Here is a 16459-nt window from a genome sequence, read left to right as displayed (position 1 = left end):
AAAGCACATACTTTTAAGAAGATTATTATTTTCTTTGGAAGTATACATGTTAAGTCACTAGGTGGCTAAGAGACCAAATAACCCCTCTCTCAGCTTCTGGCTGGCGTGAGGGTTGGCATGCATGAAGTTCAAGCTCCTCTGTATTCCGATTTTTATTCAGGGGTGCGGACACAAGGTTCAAACTCAAATGCTGACAGCTCGTCAAGATTTAATCAAGAGAAAACACGGCAAGGTGAAAACACAACATGTGAAATTTTACATTTTGACAGTTACCTTTCAATTATTTTTACAGGTTTACCTTTCATATACCCTGTGTGCTCTTGTAGAGACAACCTGTTTAAGGTCTATGTCACGCATGACTGCTGTTTTAAGAAAAGGAAGGTAGAATGATGAAGTAAGTTGGCTAGTGGGAAAACAGTACACAGAGTTCAAACTTTTCTAGGTAACAAATAGTTTTTACTATTTAGTAAAAAAGTAACATACTTAAATAAAAGCAAGTAGGGTTAGAGAAGGAATACTCTTTCCACATGTAAGCACCATTAAGAATTCCTAATTTTTCTCAGAGCTGTCAGGTTTTTCATTGATTGGGGGCTGTGTCACTCAAAAACATTCGGTATGGAGAACAGGGCTGAAGAGTAGAAGAAAGCCGTAACATTTTTTTAAACTGGAAACTGAGGTCTATGAGAAAGCCTAAAACTATTTTAAAATAGCACAATAGTAAGCTGAGTAATTAGATAACATACAAGTAAAAGAAAGGGTTCTTACACAGAACATAAAACAAGAGTGATAATGAAGTTTTCTGACTGGAACACTAGTTCTTAACCATTAAGAAAAAGATAACAACAAACAAAATAAAAACTACGAAAAGCCTCAACTCCCAGAGATGTTGATTAACTAACCTTCGTAGGGCCCTAATTTTTTAGAACATTTCTAAGCTGTTTCTAATGGGCAGCCAGTTGAGAGCCACTGGGCTGAAACGCCAATAGGTCATCAAAGTAATGGTATTTCCCTTTCAGCAGGTCCTTAAAATGGGCTCTATTCTCATATCAGGACTGTTTATCATTAGAGAACATCAAGACTTCTGCACTCTGTTTACCATGCATTGTTTCCTTAACTTGATTCACGCATGAAACCTTCACAGTCTGCCTTGTCCTGAATGGTATGAGATGTTGACGAATGAGTGGCTCACTGCTGAATCTGATGTCACAGTTGAAACTCCCTCCTACAAGATAAAACACTGGGCACTCCTGATTCTCAAAATTCTCCCTCACCACCCCCTATTTTGTGGCTTCTGAGACACCTTTCCTACGTTCTCCTGCCATCTCAAATACTTCTTTCTGCTTCTTAAATTGGAAGTTCTTCATTGAAATCCATGACAGTCCCTGAAAAGCTCAACAAGAGGTTCCAGAGGGGAAGAACCCCTTGAAATTGTATACACACAAATTTGGATGCTTACCTGAGGAGGCCATTTTTTTTTTTCCATATTCTCAACGAGTTTAAGATCCCTGAAGTTTATAAACCATTGCCATAAATCCTTTCTCTCTTTAAGCTTTCCAGGCTTCAGTTGCTATCTAGAGTTTATGGTTCCTACATCAATCCTAAACCTATCAGAGATCCGAATCTCTATTCCTAACTGGCTGTTTGGCATACTCATTAAATTAAACCAACATTTCCAAAATTAATCAGTCCCCTCAGAAATACTTGAGGTCTCTTAATTCTTACTTTCAGTCAATGAAGCCACCCTCCAACACTCACACACCTGAATCAGACATTTCAGAATCATCCTTCAGCTCTTCTTTTTCTCTTATAGCCAGTTAACTTTTCATCTAACTTTTTTTCTGCCTCCAAAGCATCAGCATTTTATTTGAGGCTTTCTCATGTCCTTATGGTTACAGCCTTCTAATGGAACTCTGCCTGCAGTCCCCACAATCTAGTCCATCTACCAAATAAGCTACCAGAATTATCTTCCTAATTGTGCCACACCCCTGCTTAAAGAAAAGTCTCTTGGCTCTCTTGCAAGGACAAAATAGAATCTAGCTTGCTTGGCTTGGAATGCAGTGAGCTCCAAGTCTCCAATTTACCTTCTGTAACCTAATCTTCCACTTCCAACACACCTTAACAATCTCAACTTTTTACCATTTCTCCTGCAATAGCAGCACTTTTCCTAATTTTGTATTTGCCTAGGATGCCCTTTCCTCACTGCTTCAACAGACTGGGACTTGTAAGTGGATTCACTGAATATACAGCTGATGTGAACCAGGGACCGTGGCTCAGAACACGGGAATACAGCTCAGAACAAAATGGTCAGGGAAGCCACCCCCCACAGCATCTGTAGAATCTGACAACAAACAGACACGTAATTAAAACGACGAGAGAATGTAACCTAGGTTAGAAAGGAAATAAGATGACACAAGAGAAACTCTAGGGGGAATAATGCAGGCAGGCCTCTTAACTTCCTCAGAGATGACAAATATTTAAAATGAGATCTTGCAGGATAAGGGGCCAGTCATGAAACACTGAGAGAGGGACTCCAAGCAGAGGGTGCTGCAAAGGTCCCATCTATATCATCACTGTGTGCTAGGCTGTCTACCACACTATTTGAAGAGAACTGTCTAATACAAATGTGTGTCCCTAGAATTTGGCTTAGCTGACTCAATAAATAGTTGCTAAATTAAATGAATAATAAATTAAATGAATAAGACCAATTAAAAGAGAGAATTGTGGGGCTGGGGAATAAGTAGAAAGGGTAGACATTTTTCACGACAACAAATAATCTCAGTAACCCCAAACCACCCAAGTTCTCTAGCAGCCTCCTCTTATTTCCTTATTTAACTTGCTGGTATGTTCTGCTTCGTGTTCATACACCTAACAAGTTATTACTGGTTTTAGTTTAGACCCCCAAATCCTGAAAGGTAATTGTGTTTCAGGAGCTTTTACAAATACAGAAACATGTTTCTGATGTAAGGAAAGAATTGTTTTAATTAAAACACATACGTACAGATCCCTCAGCACTTTTGATGTATAAATATTCTCTTCCCCTTCTCCTAAGAGTTATAGTCTCCATTTTAACCCAAGGGTCCTAACCCATCCATAATCTAAGTTTATTCCCTGAGAGCTGGTTAAAGACTAGCTAACATGTCAGTTACTTTCAGCACGTCAATCATCCAATTGAATGGGTATGATGATAAAGCCATCATTCGTCTCTTTACCAAGTGATAGTGAGGATATAACACAAGACAAATTAAGAATGTAGCTTTAGACCTTTGAAACTCTTCCAATTTAATAGGCCCCAAACAAAAAGCCTATAAAGAGTAAATTAAAAGACACACATTCTTAATGGACACACAAATTAAACAATTATCCAAACAGTACTGTACTATGCACTAAAGCAGAATTTTCAAGATCACTGGCCACCGAAAGGTTTTTCTCTGCTACACTGACATAAAGATTTACATTAGCAATATGCTGCAAAGAAGATGATAAAAGTATTATTCGCATGGCTTTTCATCAGTTGACTTTTAAACTTTTGACCTGTCACATACCTTCCTCTAGGTCCCCCATCACCACCAAAAAAGGAGTAGAGAACTGGGTTAAGAAATCTAGTGTACCTTTGAGATTAGCATACCAAGTTCATGCTGAGGAAGGTCTAATGTACTGGTGACTATACCTTCAGCATGGTTGTGCCTTCCACATCTACCCTAACCTGCCACCAGCAGACATCCTGGGATATGGTCAGTCCACGAGCAATTAAAGGATGCTCATTACAATGTCAGTAGGTTACACATGCATACCATAACTGGAGATAGCCAAGAAGCTCACTGTAGCCATAAGCTGGTAAGAAAAAAAAAAAAAAGCCTTTGTTGCTCAACAAAAGTATTTGGAAAATTAAAAAGAATGGGGGTGGTTCTTGTTCCACAAAAGCTTCAGGTTTACTATGAATCTTAGCTGAGGTTCAAACAATGATGGGTTCCATAAATGTTGACCATAGTAAAAAACCAAATTCATCTTCATATTTGTACTTTTGGATTACACATTAGCTTTATTGTCTTTATATCTCAAGGACAGCAACACCTATTCCTGAGAAAGTGTGGTGAAAAGAACACTAAGGAAACATTAACAATGTGTTAGTCAAACATTTATTTCAAAACAGGCTTTTATTCTGGACAATACTGACACTGTGGCAACCTGTTTTTGTAAAAATTTCCCACTTTAGTCCTTAGAATATCTAAAATTAAAGGATATATGTAAGCGTGTATGTATATATCAATATCTATATAGATATCAGTGAAATAGCCATGACCATTTCTTTGCTTATCTCAGTATTTTTCAGATCAGAATCTAAGATGGCTATGGGGATAATGTTAACAATACTCTATCAACACTAAATCCATCTGGTCAATGTAGTGATTACTCGACTAAATCAGCAATATCAACTAGACTTCATTCTCTTTAAACAGGAAAACAAAAGCCACACGTCCAAATACAAGCATACTGACCAGTGTTCTTACGGGGAAATGGTATAAAAACCAACTAAAAAAACAAAAACGGCACAACATGGTAGAAAGAGTTATACAACTCCACTTCTGTACATGTAAAGCATTACATATTTTAATAGCATGTTTTATATAAACTTCTGTAACATACATTTTATAAAAATATTATGTCAACTAAAATCCAAGAGCTGGATATTAGCCAAAATGGGAAAGAACAGTTTGCAATTCATTGTCTACATGAAAAAGCAGACATATTTATTTTCTGTCAGCAGTTTCCAATGTCCATATAACTAAACTAAAACATTTGGACTTAACTTTAAAAAGTTAACCATTTCAATAACAGCCTAACCAAAGCCACCATGATCAAGTTATTCCCCTGATGAGGTAAGCCTCAGTATGGTGTTGGCCTTACCATAAACAAACAATTGTCCAATCTTAGGCAGTCACTCTTGAGCCACCTGAATTACTGGAGCAGAGCAGCAGTTTCAGCTACTTCTAAAATTACAAGAAAGCTACTATCTAGAACATTTATAGTGACACAGAAAACTCAAGTTAACTGGCTTGACAAAGACACCAACGAGTTTCAAGTTTACCACCATTTCAGGTTATACAAGCACAAATAGCGTCCTCTAACTTTAAAGACAAATTCTGCTAAATGAAACCATCGGGGTCTACTCCTTTTATTCAGAAGCACCGTACAGCAAAAAAAGCGGTCAAGTCCACAGGGTAATAGCATTTCAATAGCTGCAACGTGCTGCCAAACCAGGCTTTGTTGGCCTTCCTTTTCCAAGAAACAGAGATGTCTCTTTTTACCCAGTCCATCTGCCATAAGTGATAACCAGATGCCTGTGTGTTCATTCAAAATTAAAACAAAACTGCTTCCTTCCCCCCAAAACCCAACAGCAGAGATGAGTCCCACAGTCAGTGACCACAAATCAAGAATTCCGATGCTTTAATACAAAGTCCCCAGAGGGAAGAAACAAAGCATACAGCCGGTTCACCTTTCATGTGCTGCCTAGTACCGCTGCTGGGAGCACCAGCTCAGGGTTCTCAGCTAGCTGTGCTGAGCATTGTTCTGGTGCTTTATACTCGGCGGCTCTCACAGCAACCCCCACAGCCTCGTGCTAATATTAACCCCATACTGCGGTTGAGGAAATAGGGGAATCAAGGCAGTGAAATAACTTGCTCAGGGCCACATCATCAAGAAGTAGCAAAGCCACTGTGCTGAACACAGACAACCTGTACCCAGAGGCCATGCTCTCAGGCGCTGTATCAACCCTAATCCCAAGAAAGCATAACTGATTTTGATCAAAAATGTCCTGCCTCACAATGAAAATACCTGTAATTTGTCAGCAAAAGACGGTAAGCACCTGATTCTTTGAACTATTTAATTAATAAAAAAATTTTGACTTAAAATACTAAGAGTCATCCACACATGTCCTGAGAAAACTCAACATACTCTCTGCTTTGCAGTACTCTTGATTGATGAATGAATTCTCTGTGGTCAAAGGTGCCACCCAAACTTTTGTGCTGCACTTTTTTGGTGAAATTTTAAACAGTTTCATTATTGATTCCTGCATGAAGGCCGATCTGAACTGTCCCAAAATTCACGATAGTGTATTTTTTTAACATTTAATGGGATCCCTAGCAGCATGTCTCCCATACAAAACAAGCCATTTAAACCAAACTGAATTTTATCACCAGTCGCAAGATAAAACCAGATGAATATAATTTCTGATATAACCTGATCCTTTTTCATTAATGACATACTTCTGGAATCTTGGTTTTTCCACAACTACACAAATACACACACTCTATCTCTCTACTTAATAAAAAGCTATATCACAATACAAAAGTCAAATTTGCATGCGTGGCCTGGAAAGACCTCAAACACACAAATACGCTTTCTCCTTTTTGAAACTGCCTGAGGCGGTATTCAAGGGACAAGAGAAAAGACTGCATCTACTCAAGGCAGTAAACCATATCATTTGAATTGATCTAAAAAAAAAAAAGGCCCTAATCATGTTAGAGAAATTTTTGCTGCTTAGAACTCGCAGCCAGCATAAAAAAGTTGAAATTGTAGGCATCAAGAATTAGGTTACTAATTAGATTAGATATCTGAAAGATTTCCCTCATCTACCAGATAACTCCCTATCCTTTTATCAACATGTTAATCTTCAAACATGCACCCACACGTGCATGACATTAATATACAGTAGGATGGCAACTCAGGGTCCTGATCCTCAAGAAACTTCTAATTTAGCAGGCACGATGAAACCTGTACACCAACAGAACCAGGCAGTATGTAACAAAGGATTTAAAATTCACATTTGTGTGTCCTGTTTTGGTATTCATGCACATCACGTCTCTGCTATCTACAAGTGCACAAAAAGCACCTGAAGAGAAACACCCTTCACTCAGCTGTACGCACCTGATGTGGCATCAGGCATAAAAAAGGTGCAACAAATATGAATATAAATTTCAGGAAATCCTTGTTTTTTAATTCAAGTGTCACAACAGTTAAATTTTCAAAGCACTACAGGTTTTCAGTTAGAGACACTGTGGAAATATTCTACTATAAATTCTTCTAAAATAAATTTAAATTTTATTTTTCAAAGCAGTAATAATTTCATCACGTGGTCGATGATGCAACAGAAGGAAATCAATCACCAGATTACACAGACCTCCTTCACCTAAAAACAACGACACCCACTCAACTAGATTATACAATATTTATTTTAAATGTGTGACATCCACAAGAAATAACAATCTAAAAATATTCAGTTGCATATTTCACACGTATTTGTTCTACTTCAGAGCAAATTCTGCACATTCTATATATGTCTATAGTAGTTCCCCTTCATCTGTGGGGGATATGTTCCAAGACCCCTAGTGGATGCCTGAAACTATATAATACCAAACCCTATATATACTACATTTTCCCCTAAACATACGTCCTTATGATAAAGTTTACTTTATAAATTAGGCACAGTAAGAGATTAACAACAATAATAAAATAGAACAATTATAACAATATAGTGCAATAAAAGTTACAGAATGTGGTCTCTCTCTCTCTCAAAGTATCTTCACGTACAGCTCTCACCCTTCTTTTTGTGATAATGTGAGATGATAAAATGTCTGTGTGTTGAGATGAAGTGAGATGAATGATGTAGGCACTATGACCTAGTGTTAAGCTACTATTAACATTCTGAGGATCATCTGCTTCCAGACCATGGCTGACCAAGGGTAACTGAAACCATGGGAAGCGAAACCACAGGTAAACAGGGAACTACCGTATATCCACAAAAATCTTGAGACAAAAATTTTCCACATAAAGAAAAGTTTGTGGAAATCGCTTAAATTGTTCCCTCAAATTTGGCAAAATATAATTTCAGTCAAATATTCAGATGCAAAATAATCAGAAAAGACTGAGGTTAAGAAGTTTTTCTGAATAAGCATCATGAAAATCTGAGCTTCAATTAAAAGCACACAGTAAAATCCACAATACTCTCTTACCTTTAAAAAGGTGACTATGTCTACAGTTATAATACTACCACTTGAACTTCAAAAACACCTTTAATTCTGAAAAGTTACAATATTTTGTACATGTCTTATTTCAATACAGTCTTCTGAGTCTCAGCCTGAGGCTCTTAACCTGTTGTATTGCACAAATACAATGAATATAGACATGTGACATGACCACTCCAATTCTCCAATTAAAGGGGAGGGGTACAGAAGGAAAATACAACAAAGTAACATTAATGAAAAAGATATATAGGCCAGCCACATATGTTGAAAACTCCGTAAGAAATAAATAATACAAACAGCACAAAAATCATTTTGATTGAGGCATGATTAAATAAGGGGAGGAACTAAAATACCACCAAACACTGGGAAAGTTGTAGTAGACAGCAAGGAACGCAGAAATTGGGACTGTTACTGAAGTGGAAGCTAGGCTTGACCCCCCACTCCAACATGGAAGGGACAGAGGTAAACAGAAATAGATCTAGATGAAGTGAGCGTGATGGCAACCCCGGACTGAGGACATTCACTAAGTCTCATAGGCACTATGAAAACCTTGGGACTCAACATCCAACAGCCTCAAGTGTGGTCATCCCCCAGGATATCCTTCACAGAAGAACAGCTTTATGAAAAGATTAAACAACAGTCCTTGATTCATTAACCTAAAGGTGACAATGCAATACTGTGTTTTTCCTCTAAGGAGTCCTAAAATGCAATTTTAAGTTTCCCAATGTTTATACTTCCCATTAAAGGAAACTGTCCACCTCTTTGCACATCCGTGAACTTCCTTTAACAAGAGACACTGCACCTCAATTCATCTCAATTCCATGAAAATGCCTGAGTTAAAAACTCTCTTCTGGCACCAGTCAACCAATCAAGAACACTTAGTAGCAGATCATTACAGTTTCTGATTTTGAAGGCAGAAAGAATGAAAAGAGGGGGCTGGGGATAAGGATGACACATTTTGTTTAAGACAAGCCAGGCTTAGCAGAAAAAAGTGGGAGACAGAGACTGTGGCTGACATAATTGCTTCTGTGACTTATCGGTTTTATTTTCATTTTTAACCCTCGATTTTATATGAAGAGCTTTATTCTCACTGGACACAAAAATGATATTCTCTAGTAGGTATATGTAGCCTTTTCAGTATGCCACAGGGAAACCTCATTTACTGACCTGGAATGATTTGGTAATGTATAAAACCATTAAATAGTGATGTAAAGCATAAGGAGGTAATATAAGCTGATAAATATGTAAGTGGATGTATCAGACTGTGAATAACTCTTCAGAACAGAGATAATAGTCCCTTCTCCATTTGAATGAACTGCCATTTTCTCAAACTTTAAGAGACAACAGATTATGCTCGAACAGCTCAATCTTTTCCTTGTATTTCTCTTTTTCAGTTTTCTGAGTGATTCAGTAATTGGTTCTTCACACAAAAATCACACCAAGCTTGTTTCTTTTTTCTTTTTTTTTTCCTTGAGCCAATTTTAAGGTACTGTTCTTAACCCTAAATACCCAAGCTCATGCTGGTTAACTGCCAGTGTCGCTTTGGAACTGCAGGTGACAGATGCAGCCAGAGAGCTCACAGATGTGGACTGGCTGCAGTGTGAGTCTTATTGCAATGAGCACACTGACAGAGCCCGCAGATGTACATCTCTGCAGAAGGAGCCTTAAAAACCGTCATTCCCAATTAAATTTACTTTTAGGGCTCTTACTGGCTATCATTAAGCACTTATCCCAAGTCTCATCCTTGCTCAGCCCTACCCACAATTCATTTTATTTTCCTTAGTTCCAGACCCTTCATCAAACCTAATTTGGTTAATAACAATAATAGTAATAAAGCGGGGCTGTTGGCATTGCCAGCACCAGGAACCAGCGAAGGTACTATTTGGGAGCCTTCCCGCCGCGGCAGAGGCCGCTGAAGTTTTCTGGGAAGCAATGGACCCCTAGCATCTTTGCACGATCTTTCTCCCTCTGGGTGAGAGCTTCACAGAGACAGATGGGGAATCACCCTTCTCCTGTCTTTCCCAGGGGTGTCTAACACGAAGAATAAAATACCTCTTTTCTTATCCTACACCCTGCTCGATAACGCTCGCAGGCAGGGACGCCCCGCCCCCACGCCGTTATCCCTGATGAGCTCCCCAAATATCACCCTGTCCTCCTAAGAAGTGGACCCTCCCTCGGCCCCCGGACCAATTTCCCCCACCTTAGTTCATCTCCTCGGGTCGTCCGCCCCCGCACCTTCCACCCGCAGCACGGCCCGGCCCGCACACACCAGCCCCGGCACTCAGGCCGCCCAGTCGCCCGCCCTCCCCCCGCCCAGGGTCGCCTACGGGGTTACCGTGGGAAGAGGGGGCGGCGGCAGAGAACGCGGCGGCAGCGCTGCTGCCGGTTACGTCGGACGCGAAGGATAAGCTGGAGGACAAGGATGATGATGAGGCGGGCGCGCTCCCCAGTCTCCATGGAACTCCCGCCCCGGCCCGTTGCTAGGAGCCCCCGAGGCTCGGGCTCCGTCTTTCGTGCTTTGTTGTTCCGGGTACTGGGCGGCCGCTTCTTCCCCGCGACAATAAATAGACCAGACGCAGGGGGAGCATAGAGACAGCGCGCGGGGGCTAGAGCGCCGCCGGACAGGGTGCCCTGGGTTCCTCGCTAGCCAGTCATTTCCGGCTCTCACTGCTCCCGTCACTTTCCCCCCCGCCCCTTTCCCCACTTTCCCTTCCTCCTTCCTGGTCCCCCAAGGCAGGCCCCTCCCGCTCCTGGGCTTGGCGACGTCCGGGTATTGGGGGCAGGGACTGCTATTGGGCTAGACTTTTTTTTTGCTTGAGGACCGCCTAAAAAGATTTCGAAAAAACTGCGTGACCTTTGTACATTGTTGCTGATATTTAAACATAAGTACGTCGTTCCTGGCATACAGTATAATATAAAAGGACTTTAATTTTTTGGCAAAACCAGAGAACTTTCTCGTTAGCTCATTCAACTTAAAGGTTCACCATTTAACATAATTAGCAAAACAAGTTCTCAACAACTAAATTTATTTTCTAAGATATTTTCTGTCTGAAAAAGTCCTATTTCGCTTTTTCAGTTAAACGCGTTAATTTACGACGTCGCGATAGAGCTTTCATTAAGGAATTCTAATTCTAGTCGTAAAATACAGCGACAGGAGATGATTAGCGGATGGATGGATGGATGGATGGATAGACAGATAGATGGACAGAAAGATAGGGCAGGGAGCTTAGGTCACGCTTCTGTCGCCTCTGCCTTCGCTGTTCCTTACTCAACTTGGGTTTGTGGTCCGGGTTCCGCCTTAGAGCCCGAGCACTTCAGAGGCTTTTACGCGGTGTAGTCAGATCCGGGAAGGATGGACGGGGGAAGAGGGCTGCTGCAGGCTAGGGTTGGGGCGCCGGTGCAGAGTGGCGGGTCAGGCCAACGGGCGTAGGAGGGCGCTCACTCGCAAGCCGGGCACCTGGGGACTGAGACCCTTCCACGGCTCTGCGCCCAAGTAGCCCTGGAATGATCCGGCGACCCCGGGAGGCGCACACTCGCCAGTTTGAACGGCCGCGCTGGGGCCCGATGAGCCCTCGGGGGTGGCCTGAGAGAAGCTGCCGGCGGGAGCGAGACTCGAGTAACGGCCAGGGGAGCGCCAGGCTGTGCAGAACCCTCAGACGCCCCCGGAGTCCTACTCTCAGGCAAGCACGGGCCTCCGTCCCCGAACTCAGGGGCTGCAGTCAGAAGTCTCTGACCCTGGATGAGGCCAATGGGCAGCTCTGATTTAATAAAAGGCCACAAGGCGGGATCATGGGTACCTGGGCTCTGATTGGTGTGACTCCTGGATGAAAAATGATAAAGCCACTGTCCTTTTGGGAGAAAAGAGGGCTGACTTCAGGAGATTTGGGAGTATGCAACCATCACTGTATTTTATTATTTATAGGGTCTCCAAGAATGCCTCTTGATCTTTTGCTTCCCACTCTGTTGAAAAAATATCTGGGCATTTAAAAGCCCTGTAGATTTATGGAATTTCCATTTTGTTTCAACTTCTGTACTAACTTATATTCAAATAATATTAAATAATTATAGCTTGTGTTAGGCATAAGTGAACAAAATAAACAAGAAGCTTGACTGGAAAGTTATGTCTGTGTGTTAGTGGGAAGTCGACTTTTAGCAGGTAACATCAGCTCTTAACTGGAAGGGATGGGAGTGGAAGGGATGTTCATAAACTGTTAACGGGCAGTAGGAACAAGATGCTGAGAGTTTGCTGTGCTGGAGCACTAGGGTGGATGGGGTATCGTGATCAAATCAAGGGAAAGAGTGACGTGAAATGAAATTGGAGAGAAACTAAGGCCTGAAACCTTTAGTGCCTTGTAGACATACAAGGGAGATTGGATTTTCTACCAAGTGCTAGTGGAAGTGAGGGGTTTTAAGCTGTAGCATACCATGGTCTGATTTACCAAGGGAATGACAAGGGAAAGGCCATAATCCAGTGACTAGTGCCACCGCTGAAAAGTCAATTTTTCCTGCAGCAGTGACCAACTTTAAGGTCTATATGAGGCAAATTTCTTTCAGGGGACTAGCAAGATACCTGGTATAAACCATGTCAATTGCTTTGGAATCCCTTTTGTCATACATTAGTCAACGATTTGTCTCACTACAACAGTTTCTCATTCTGGAAATGGATTTGGTTTTGCTGCAAGCACCATTCTCCATAGACCTATTGAATGTCTATACACTCTCACATTAGCCCATACACCGTTCCTCTGACAAAGGAAGTCACTTCGTGATGAAAGAAGTAAGACAATGAGATAAAGTCTGTGGGCTTCATTGGTCTTAGAATATGCTCCATTATTTAGGTGCCAGGTAAGATTATAATATTACTCATTATTCAGGTGCTAGGTAAGGTTAGAATATACAGCATATGTCCCAAATCAAGTCTCTCCATTAACAAAGAAGCTGACACCTAGGCTGGGAAAATAGTGAGATTTATCTGTTAGATCAGTGCTGAAAATGTGTGTATGGACTGAAGCCACTCTGCAAGCTGCAGTGAAATCAGCAATGCAATAGGTATAGAAACTGAGAGGAGCCTTTCAAAACTCCTAGTAATTTGACATTCATATGGAACCTGAGCATGCAGTTTTACATTTATGAAAGCATTTGCCTGCGTTGGGTTACTACCTAAAAATAATCAAACAAAAAGTGATCCTTCACAACAAGGCTTCTAGCTTTATGATCCTTCACAACAGATAGCTATGCCCACTAAGGCTTCTAGGTTTATGAACTTGGTTTAAAAAAAGTCAATTGAATATATTGGCTACTTCCTGCTCCCTTAGTGCCCTGAGAGAGACAAACTGGTTCAGTGGGGCCATTCTGAAAGAGATAGGCAATGGTGGTGTGGTACTTACATAGCTCTTAGGAGGAGTCCTTTCTTCCAGGGGTTTAGCTATCCTATACTGATTATGATCAGATAATATATTTTCTGCCAATTGAAACAACTAATTTTTCTGTGCCCCATAAGGGTTTATACACCAACCAGCAATGCAGAGACCCAGCAGGGCAATGGAGTCAGGGATGTCTCATTCCTCAGGACTCTTCTCAAATATCTTCCACTGTGCCCCCTTACCAATTGAAAAAGGTAATTTTTCCCATTATGCCAGTCAAATGGTACACAACTTAGGGGATAGAGTCCCAAGCTGTAACCTGGCTTTACAATCCCAGCCTGTTTCTCTCCCTATCATCGAATAGAGTCTGTGGCAAAGACAGTGAACTAAGATCCAGGGTTAGGGTTAGGGTTAGGGTTAGGGTTAGGGTTAGGGTTGACAGAGTTGTTAGGGCAGTTTCCAAGAGATAGAAACAAGAAGGGCAAAGTCCCTATTCAAAGCTTACTGTCTCAATGAGATTTCTGATAACAACCTAATGGATTTCCCCCAAATGACATTGACTGACAGCCAAGTAAATTTTAAGGGATTGCCAGAAAGCCTTTGTCCTTGCAGAAGGCCTCTACTGGTGTGATGTGTCAGAGACAACATCCCAGTCTCCGTATCAGCAGAAAGATGAATCCAGTTGCCAGAGCAGTACCAGGAAATTCCTTCTGGTTACTCCATTAAGGCCGGGTCTTTGAGGATAATAAATAAAGGAAATCTTGACACTTTGAGTGGCTGACCAAAGATCTCAGTTCTCTACTGGAAAAGAGAAGCCCTTCTTACCCTTACTCTTGTCCAACGGGATACGGTATATGCTCAACCATTGCACAGTGAGTCTCCTTTTTGCCCTTTCTCATTAGTTTTTGTTATCCTGTTCCCCACCCCCTCTATTATATATTTGTGCATTGGCTAAAAATGCATTATTTATCGTTTAACGAGATCGGGACCTTATCAAGATTGGCTACGCTCAAAGGATAACACATAGGGAACACTTACCATTTTGTCAGCCCAGAACAGCTCTCTTCCTTTGGGAAGAGTACTTTTACCTCTTATTTGGGGAACCGTGTTTACTCTTCACCTTCCTCCAGTCCAACATGTGTCCAAACAGTAGTTGCAATAGTGATTACGATTGGCAGAGAGGCAGGTTTCTGAGCTAAGCTGGGGCAACTGTCTGGAAATTGAATTATTGCTCCCAATTCCAAATTCACTTTATGTCTGCTCTGTGAAGATCGATCTTGATCCTTTAAATATTCTTGTTTGCTAGCGATCAGAATGTTAAGTTTTATCAGTAGAAAAGACTAGAGAGACATCGAAGTAGGAAAGGGTTTTGCTTCCTGGTTCCTGAAGCATGGAAGGCTTCTCTAGAATCTACCTCCTATGCCCACTCAGGGGTCTGAAGGACAGTCAGTGGTAAAGGAAACTCTTCCGAGGGAGCATAATCAGAACTGTGTCTTTGCTTGTGCTCCATGTCTAGAGTGAGGGGTGACCAGAATGCGCAAATGCTAACGGTCTTTCTCCATGTGCAGGGACTTGGAAGGAATAAGATTGGAAGATTGGTGACAAGGAAGTGTGGGGAAGAGATATCTAGATGAATTTCTCTAAATGGGCACAAACTGTGAAGATAGCTGTGTCTCTTTTTGATGCACACTAACGGTATCCATCGCAGAGGAGACTGCTAAAAATCAGGTGGGCAAAATGGCGCTATCTGTGGATGTCAGCTAGCCTCTTACCCAGCTACCCAGGGCTTGCTCCGGGGGCCCTTGAACAAAATGGCCATGGTGGTAAGGATGCAGGCTATGCATGTGCTCAACAATCTGGACATCTCCCTAACCAAGGCTCATCTTGACACTACCGTTAAGTGCCTAATTTGCCAAGAGCAGAAAACAACGTTGAGTTCTTGCTATGGCCCCTTTCCTAGGGTATGAACCAGCTGTCTGATGGCAATTTGATTATACTGGACCTCTTCCATCACTGAGCCAGCAAAGATTCATCCTTATTGGAATAATCACATATTCTGAAAATGGATTAGCCTTTCCTCCTTATAATGTTTCTGCCAGCACCACTATCTGTGAACTCACAAAATGGTTTATCTGCCAGCAGTACATCCCACACAACATTGCATCCAATCAGGGAACTCATTTCACAGCAAAGGAAGTGCAGCAATGGGTCCACGTCTATGAAATCACAGATCTTACCACGTACACCATCACTTGGAAGCAGCTGGTTTAACTGAACAGTGAAATGACTTACCGAAGACTCAGCTATAGCCTTCTTGGGAGGCAACACCCTGGAAAAGTGAAATTCTGTCTTACAGGATGTATTTTGAATTAGAGACCATTACATGGTACCCTCTCTTCCATAGCCAGAATAAATCTGAATCAAAGTATGGCAGTAGGAGTGGCTCTGCTCACAACTTCATCTACTAAACCACTCAGAATTTTTCCTCCCTTATCTGGAAACTTTGACTGCTGCTGGTGTAGAGAATTGAGTCCCCAAGGGGAGAATGCTTCTTTCACGAGATGTGTCAGTGGTTCCACTAAATCGGAGGAGGAGACTACCACCTGTCTATTTTGGGTTCCTTATGCCCCTGCAACAAAAAAACAAAAACAGGAGGTAATTTACTGACTGGAGTGATTTTTTTACTTCTATCAAACATTTACTGCATAAATATAATATAAATGTATAAAGAAACCATTAAGACATTTATTTATATAAAGTATACAGAAAAGTCACACTCAAATTAGAGCAATTTTGAACTCTCTCTTATACTTAACTAATTTAGCAACAAGTAAAATCCCTACCCAAAGCTGTAAACATTTAATGAAATGATATGCTATTCTTTTTTTTTTTTTTTTTTTTTTTGGTGTAGGCTCCATGCCCAATGTAGAGCCCAAACTCATGACCCTGAGATCAAGACCTGAGCCAAGATTAAGAGTTGAATGCTCACCAACTGAGCCACCCAGGTGCCCCTGAAGTGATATATTTAAATAGTGACACTGTTTGGGAAATTGGCTTACTTACACACAATGGAAG

At 41.3% G+C, this 16459-nt stretch overlaps 1 protein-coding gene across 1 annotated transcript in view; it reads right to left on the bottom strand.

The window, feature by feature from the left end:
• TBPL1 (TATA-box binding protein like 1) overlaps positions 1-10663 on the bottom strand; it is a 33471-nt gene extending 22808 nt beyond the window's left edge. The window contains exon 1 of the mRNA XM_002922288.4: positions 10357-10663. The gene's annotated coding sequence lies outside the window, so the exon portion shown is untranslated. The remainder of the gene's footprint in view (positions 1-10356) is intronic.
• Between the last annotated feature and the right edge of the window lie 5796 nt (positions 10664-16459).

This window comes from Ailuropoda melanoleuca, chromosome 10 (genome assembly GCF_002007445.2).
Source record: "Ailuropoda melanoleuca isolate Jingjing chromosome 10, ASM200744v2, whole genome shotgun sequence".
Taxonomy (NCBI): Eukaryota; Metazoa; Chordata; class Mammalia; order Carnivora; family Ursidae; genus Ailuropoda; species Ailuropoda melanoleuca.
This window is presented reverse-complemented; position numbering and strand designations above follow the sequence as displayed.